The sequence below is a fragment of the Cololabis saira genome, chromosome 4 (assembly GCF_033807715.1).
Source record: "Cololabis saira isolate AMF1-May2022 chromosome 4, fColSai1.1, whole genome shotgun sequence".
In the NCBI taxonomy this organism is placed as follows: domain Eukaryota; kingdom Metazoa; phylum Chordata; class Actinopteri; order Beloniformes; family Belonidae; genus Cololabis; species Cololabis saira.
Genome location: NC_084590.1, coordinates 31,382,679 through 31,390,434, shown reverse-complemented (window position 1 = coordinate 31,390,434; position 7,756 = coordinate 31,382,679).

Below are 7,756 nucleotides of genomic sequence, written 5' to 3'. Positions count from 1 at the left end.
CTGCTGTGCTTTTTTGGTGAGGGAGGTGATGTTCAGCTCCCAATTAAGGTCCTGGGTTATGATGGTCCCCAGGAAGCGGTAGGACTCCACCATGTCTGCTGGAGAGTCACACAGAGTGATGGGGGCCGGTGGGGCTGCGTTCCTCCGGTAGTCCACAATCATCTCCACTGTCTTTAGAGCGTTGAGCTCTAGATTGTTCTGACTGCACCAGGTCACCAGCTGGTCGACCTCCCACCTGTAGGCGGACTCATCACCATCAGAGATGAGTCCAATGAGGGTGGTGTCGTCCGCAAACTTCAGGAGCTTGACGGACTGATGACTGGAGGTGCAGCTGTTTGTGTACAGGGAGAAGAGCAGAGGAGAGAGAACGCAGCCTTGAGGGGATCCGGTGCTGATGGTCCGAGGGTCAGAGACATGTTTCCCCAGCTTCACCCACTGCTTCCTGTCAGACAGGAAGTCTGTGATCCACCTGCAGGTGGAGTCAGGCACGTTCAGCTGGGAGAGCTTGTCCTGGAGCAGAGATGGGATGATGGTGTTAAAAGCAGAGCTGAAGTCCACCAACAGGATCCTGGCGTAGGTTCCTGTGGAGTCCAGGTGCTGGAGGATGAAGTGCAGGGCCATGTTTACAGCATCGTCTAGACCTGTTGGCTCTGTAGGCGAACTGCAGGAGATCCAGTAGTGGGCCGGTGATGTTCTTGAGGTGTGGCAGCACAAGGCGCTCAAAAGACTTCATGACCACAGAGGTCAGGGCGACGGGTCTGTAGTCGTTAAGTCCTGTGGTCCTTGGTTTTTTGGGGACAGGTATGATGGTGGAGGTTTTGAAGCAGGCTGGCACATGGCATGTCTCCAGGGAGGTGTTGAAGATGTCCGTGAACACCGGAGACAGAGACAGAGTCCGGTCCTGCTGCTTTGCAGGGCTTCAGTCTTTTAAATATCTTGTTAATGTAGTCAAGTAAAAGGTTGTTCCCAGATCATAGATTGAAGTTGAAACACAGAAGAGATTGAGAATCTAGGAAGAGGTCACTTCTGCTTATAAGCATCTCAAACTGTAGACATATTCAAAGTGCTGCTAAAAACTAATTTATTTTCCTTGTATTTCAGCTCCAGTACGATTACACTGTTTACAGTCATCTGTACTTAATTTATTTTTACTTTTGTCAACCTGGATAGGCTCCAATGGACCCTGATGACCCTGCAAAGGATAAATGTGTATAGATAATGGTGGAATGGTGGCTGGATGGATGGATGGATGGATGGATGGAGGTATGGACTTTCGTCAACCTTCTGACTTTTAAATGTCCTATATAAATAAATCAGATCTTGATCTTGACATTCTATTTCCTAACCCTATTTTCCATCCAATCCCCATCAAAATCCTTTATTTATTTTTTATTTTTTTAAATATCCAAAGCAGTGTGGTGATAGAAATAACTTCAATTCAGATTTTAAAAGACAAAAGATTGACTGAAAGAAAAAACAAAAGCCTCGCAAAAAGTTTCAAGTTTAATTTAAGAAGTTTCACAAAAATCTGCCATCTACCATTATAAGTGAACTATTTCAGTTTTCAAGGTTTTAAAAATATTTTGTTTAGTCTTCTATATCTGAAAATCGTGTTTTGTTAAAATCACAAGACTGTGTTGGCCATTGAATAAAATTCTATTTCTTTGGCTTCAAAAAGTCCTGAGTTGCTTTGCAGCAGGTTGAATCGTCATCTGCATTGTGAAGCTCCCTTCTGTTACTCTCTTGTAGCGTCTGGGTGAATGTGAGCAGAGAATAAAGCCCTGTACACAGCGCAATTCATCTTGCTACTTCTGTCAGCAGTCATCACATCATCAACAAACATCAATGAGTCCCTTCCATTTGCCCATTTCATACCCCTGCCTCCTCCATGTTTGACACATGGATCATGAGCTGTCCCTCCCCTTCTCCAAATGTTTCTCTCCCTATCATTCTGAAAGAAGGTTTTCCTGGTTTCATCTGTTTTAAAAAATCTGATTTCAGACCATGGAAGACTTTCTAGATGTTTTCTACCAAAGTCTGATCTGTCTTCCCTTCTGCTGAACGTCATCAGTGGTCTAGCACCTTGACGTAAATCCTCTGTAATTAGGTTCATGAGGGTGTTTCTTGTTGATTAAGACAAGACACACCCACTTTCTCGAGTGTACTTGACATCTGTCGATGTTGTGACTTTATCCCCAAGGACAAGATTTCTGTGATCATCCACTGTAGCTGACTTTTGTGGATCTGGTCTTTTGATATTGGCGGTTCACACTTTCTTTTTAAGAATGTACCAAACTACAGATTTGGCCACTCCTAGATGTTTGCTATCTCTCTTATAGACTTTTTGCCCCTGCCTTTTGCCTATAGAGAGCTGTGATAGGCTCCAGCAGATCCTTGTGACCTTAAATTGGTACAAGCAGGGTTGGATTGATGGATAATTAGGTTATTCATGTATGTGTCACACAGCATTTATGTAGTGCTAAAGCTATGTGTTATTATAGTCACACATTATCACTGTATAAAGCAGAGTTAAATGATTTCAGAAGTCATCACTGTGCACTAAAAGATGATGGATTCTTCCCAGAATGAGATCAGAGTTTCACATATTTTGGTATCAGGATGTAAGGCCAGCTGAGTGTGATAATGTGGCTACTATCGCTAACGGCTCTCTTAATAAACAACACAGGCCGTTTGACAAGAGCACAGCTCAGTCAGGCGATTCAGATCAAAACAAAGAGAAGCAGTTTGTGGCTGATCTGCCAGGATAAAACTGCAAACCGAGTCTGTATTTTCTCTGCTAGTTCTTTTCTCTCGGCAGCAGCTGTGCTCAGTCCTCCACCTGCTCTCTTCCTTTCCTCTCCCTCCTCCCAACTGTCCTGTGGGATGCGATGATGCTCTGACAGGCTTGGCGTCTGTTCTTGGAGGTGTTGGTATTTTTGTGCCACAGCGACGGGGGCTAGTACAGGAATAGTGTTGAAGTTGTAGCGTGTAGTGTGGGGGTGGGATCTGGGAAGGGCTTGGATGGTTTTAGATGCTAGATTTGAATCCATTGTATAGACAGGACTGAAACCAGGGAGGATTGCGTAAGTTGGTTCACTGGCTGTAAATTTAGCCTGGGTGCGCTCACGCATAAATTTGATGAGCAGTACTATCTCAGTCGTCAGAGCCGTGGTATTTTAGGACATGAGTATGTGTTGGCATTAGACATAGGGAATATTATTGTGATTATTTACATGTTGTGAAAATTGAAGGCTTGATATTCAAGATGAAAAGAGTAGCATTTGCATCCACTTGTGTACCTCTCCCCTCCTCTGCTCTGTTCCTCATCTTGTTGTTGCTACTTATGATCTTAATGGAAGATTGTTATGAATAATGGAGACCACAGAAATATTAAAGTGATGTAACATCTTACTGCATCTCCTTTTTCATTGCAACCTTACTTCTTGTTCAAAATTGACATGCACAGACTTAAAACAGTAACATGCAAACTCAAGTCTTTCAGGTTCAGTTATGGATTTTCAGTTATTCAGTCCTCCACTTATGGCCTTTGTTTTGACAGCTTTGATGTTTATACATTCTAGATACTTTTTCAAAGAAATTCTTTTTTTGTGTGTTTTCAGGGGAATTATTTCCATATGACATAACATAAGCTCTACTGCAGGATAGCAAGAAAAAAAAGATTTTGATGGTGTTATATACAAAGAAACTTCACTGCAGACAGTTTATGTTGGATTAATTCTTTCTGGCTGTATACCCCGTGGTTATTTATGAAAGTCCAACGTGTTTCAACGCGTTTCCAAAACGTTCTGTGAGGCTCTAAAATATCACTTGGTGGAAAATGTCATAACCAGTTACATTTATTGTCAAAAGGTCAGCGCGTGACTGGTGCAAAAAAGAGCATCTGGGAGACGCAGTGGGGAGGGATTTAAGCCGCTTCTGTCTTTGGCTTCTGAAAATGCAGTTTGACACCGTATTCACTAATTTCGGTTAAAAAACTACCATGCAAAGCAGGCATTATGCAGGATTTATGCAGGACTTAGGTGAAGTTTCAGATTGCAAGAAACTAAATACCCCAAACTAAATACAAGCTTATAGCATAAACAACAGTGCCAATGTTTGGTTTGTTGGTTCTGGATTTTTGTAGAAACATCCTCCACACTGAGAGAAGCCAGCTGAGGTGGTTCAGGCATCTGGTTAACATTCCTCCTGGTTGCCTCCCTGGGAGACCAAGGACACACTGGAGAAATAACTTCTCTCAGCTTGGTTTAATATCCTCCCGGAAGCGCTAGAAGAGAGGGATGACTCTGTTCAGACTGCTGTCCCCACGAGCTCAACCCAGATAAATGATCATAAATGGATGAACGGATGAATATATACAGTACAGGTTTGAAGAACCGAATATTGCCATTCAGGTTACGTACTCATCATGGAAGGTTTTGCTTATTTCAGAGCTTCAGAAAAGTATGCCAAACACTTTCTGCTGATATGACAACACGAGTGCTACAAAGTTAAAAAAAAAAATTGCCTGGACAGCAGACCTGTCATCCATGAAAACTATCGGTCAGTTTTCATCTAAATCTTACACAGTACCCCAGTTTTTTTGTTTGTTGGTGTGTTTTCTTGGGAATAAGACTCTACTTGAATAAAAAATAATAAGTGGCCACCATCTGTTTAAGCCAAACTGGTCTTTGAAATATTATGTTTATTAAATATTATAGCATTGAAGCATTGAATATTTCAAAGACCAGTGAAATACTGTACAGCAAACCGTGTATGCTGTACACTGATTCCATTGTGATGTAATCTAATACTCTGAGATTGATAGGATGAAGCTCTACTTTAAATCTTCGTACTGTACCAATTACATTTTTCAATTAAACTTCATTCATATCGCACATTTCAAACATAAGTGCAGCTCAAAGTGCTTTATAGGATAAAAAAACATAAAGCAACAACAGATGACAAAAGTAAAAACAAATTATTATTATTTATCATGTTTTTTTGAGATTTTACTGACAGCCTTGCTCTTTCAGCTACAGCATGGAGCTCACAGAGAGCACTCCAGGCTGAAGTTAGTAGCTTAATTTTTAAACCTTAGCATATAAAGATCTTAGCATATAAAAACATCGGCCTATACATTCAGCATTTAAAATTTCAGCCGATAATAAGCATAAACCTCAGTTTATTTTAATTAGTGTGACATGTTAAATAAAAACGTTCAACTGGCCTTAAAGGCAAACTGACTGTATTGGTTTGTTAATGCATGAGACAGTGTGTGGAAATCTTACTTCCTATGCACTCTACATTATCAAGCATGTGTAACTATGACAGCCATCATAAAAAACACACTAGTTAGTGATTAAAATATTGAATATCAGTCCATGTGTACAAAGAACAGAATGTGCAAACATAAACGCCAAAGTGCTGTCGTCAGTCATTTACACCTGCGATACTCAAATGCCCCGGGGCAAAACCACATTTCACTCAGTATCCCTGCTTCAAATTATTTGCCACTTCTCTGTGAACTAAACTTGTTGTTGTGCTTGTCGTATGCAAGTATGGAAATGTAGTTTCAGCTGACAGTCATTTTTCACAATTCACATAGAAACCTATTGGTTGACTGACAACTATATTCAATCAGTTATTCAGCTACTTATGTAGACCTGGGATCTAAAGATCAACGAGTTATGAACATTTTGTTATTTCCTTTGAAAACATGTAAGTCTTTGCCTTTTAGAGTTTAACAACTGTTACTGCTTCTGAAGAAGATGTGTTTTACCCTGGATGTATGAGAACAGATGGGGAAAATGGCCTCAAAGAAAGATGAATGCTCATGTTTTCAAACAACTTTGAGTTTATGCTTTTTATTACTTCTACTAGTTTTACATTACTAGTTACTATTGCATACTAAATAAAAATAACTATTTATACCTGCATCAACATAGTGACCTTTACGCTGCACCATAGTGATTTAGTTGTACCTCATGGTGTGATCCAGAAGTGGGTTGATCCATGACTGGCTAGTGTGGAGGCAGAAGGGTTAGTGGGTCTGTCACAGGGAAGGTGACATCAACAAGTTTCCAACAATGGACTGGAGGAGTAGCAGTAGCATCCCTGGAACATGCAAAATAAAAGTGTGAGTGAAGGGGAAGGGGGGAATGGGGCAGGGGGGATACAGTGAGGTGTGCAAGAGCAAAGAAAGAAAGAGTGAGAAGCAGAGGGGGAGCAGTGTGTGGGCAGAAAAAGGCCAGCGAGTTGAGTGCAGTGGCAGGGACATATGCAGGTTTGTCTGTTCCTGACGTGAGCAGTGTATACACAGTCCTCTCTGCTGCCCCCATATATTTTCTCTCTCTCTCTTCATTGGATCCCACCCCCCCACCCCCAATCATTCCCTTTTCCTCACCCACACACTGCCTTTATTCCGACCACTTGCTGGTTCTTGGGAAAGAAAAAAAATATATGACAGTCCTTATGTAAGGAAGAGACGACAAGTGGGGAGGGGGGACTGTGAGCAGAGAAAAAAGGTTTGAACAAAGCCTTCTGAACAGAAACAAGCAAACATGAAGAAAATGATGAAGATGAATAATAAAGGTGATAATTATACCCCCTTCAAACTGAAGTATTATATTATATTATATGTATTAAAAAATAATACAACCAAATAGTTAAAGCTCTTGTTTCTAAGTGATCAGTTAAAGAAAATTACCAAATCTGATCTGTGCCCCATTCAAGTATTATGCAAAATGTTGAAAATCTTTCTGCCCAAACAAATCCAAACCTTATTCATTAATGGGTTTAAAGATACTGAAACAAATGGCATAAAGAAAAGAAAAGAAACTACCAAAAAATTGTCACTAAACCAGGTGCATTTAGTCACTTTTCACTAAACCTGTACTGTCATGACAATAAACATGACAAATAACAAAAAGGTATAAAAGTTTTTACTGACAACTAGAAAGCAATCATACACTTAATTGTAACAAGGTAACCAGGTTACACAAACCCCCAAGTTAATGCTGATATTTGTCACATTTCTATAAATGACTAAATTTTGAGAAATTTTAAAAAGTCAGGTGATATTTTTCACATAAACACTGTTACATGCTGAACTAGAAAAGCACATGTGTAGATGTAGCAGCCTCATGTTTACCACTGTATCAATCATAACTTACTGGGAAATAATCAAATAGGACATTAAGCTTTTCCAACAGGATGAGTTACAATGTTGGCTGTGGGAAATGAAACAGATTAATAGGTCTCACATAAAGAAAATGTAGGAAATTGTGTGTATAAAAGATCTGAAGAACTGAAACTATATGCTTTGAAGCAAAAGTCTCAAAACTGTGCTAAACAGTGTTTTTCTTAATGAGACGCTTGCTTAATTACGTTCCACCTCTGATCTCATCCTTGTTCTCTACCCCCCCCTTTGCTTCAGTCCCTCCCTCTCGCTGGCACTTTGCCTCTCTGACTGGCAGCGAGCCTGCTGAAAGTAGGCTAGGATTGACGTGCTGCTTCTGTCTTAGTCACACAGAACTGTGGAACACTGAAACCCACTGATTGCATTTAACTTTAGGCATTCAACTCCCATGCAGTGCATGATACAATAGACCCATCCACTCTTATTTCTGCACCTCGGTGCTGACGTTTAAAGCCACAATTACAACAATGAAAAGAAAAAAAAAAATCTAATTGTTATACTGTGAACAATAGCAAAAAATGGTTCATTTCCAGTATGACAGATACAGTAATGGACTCA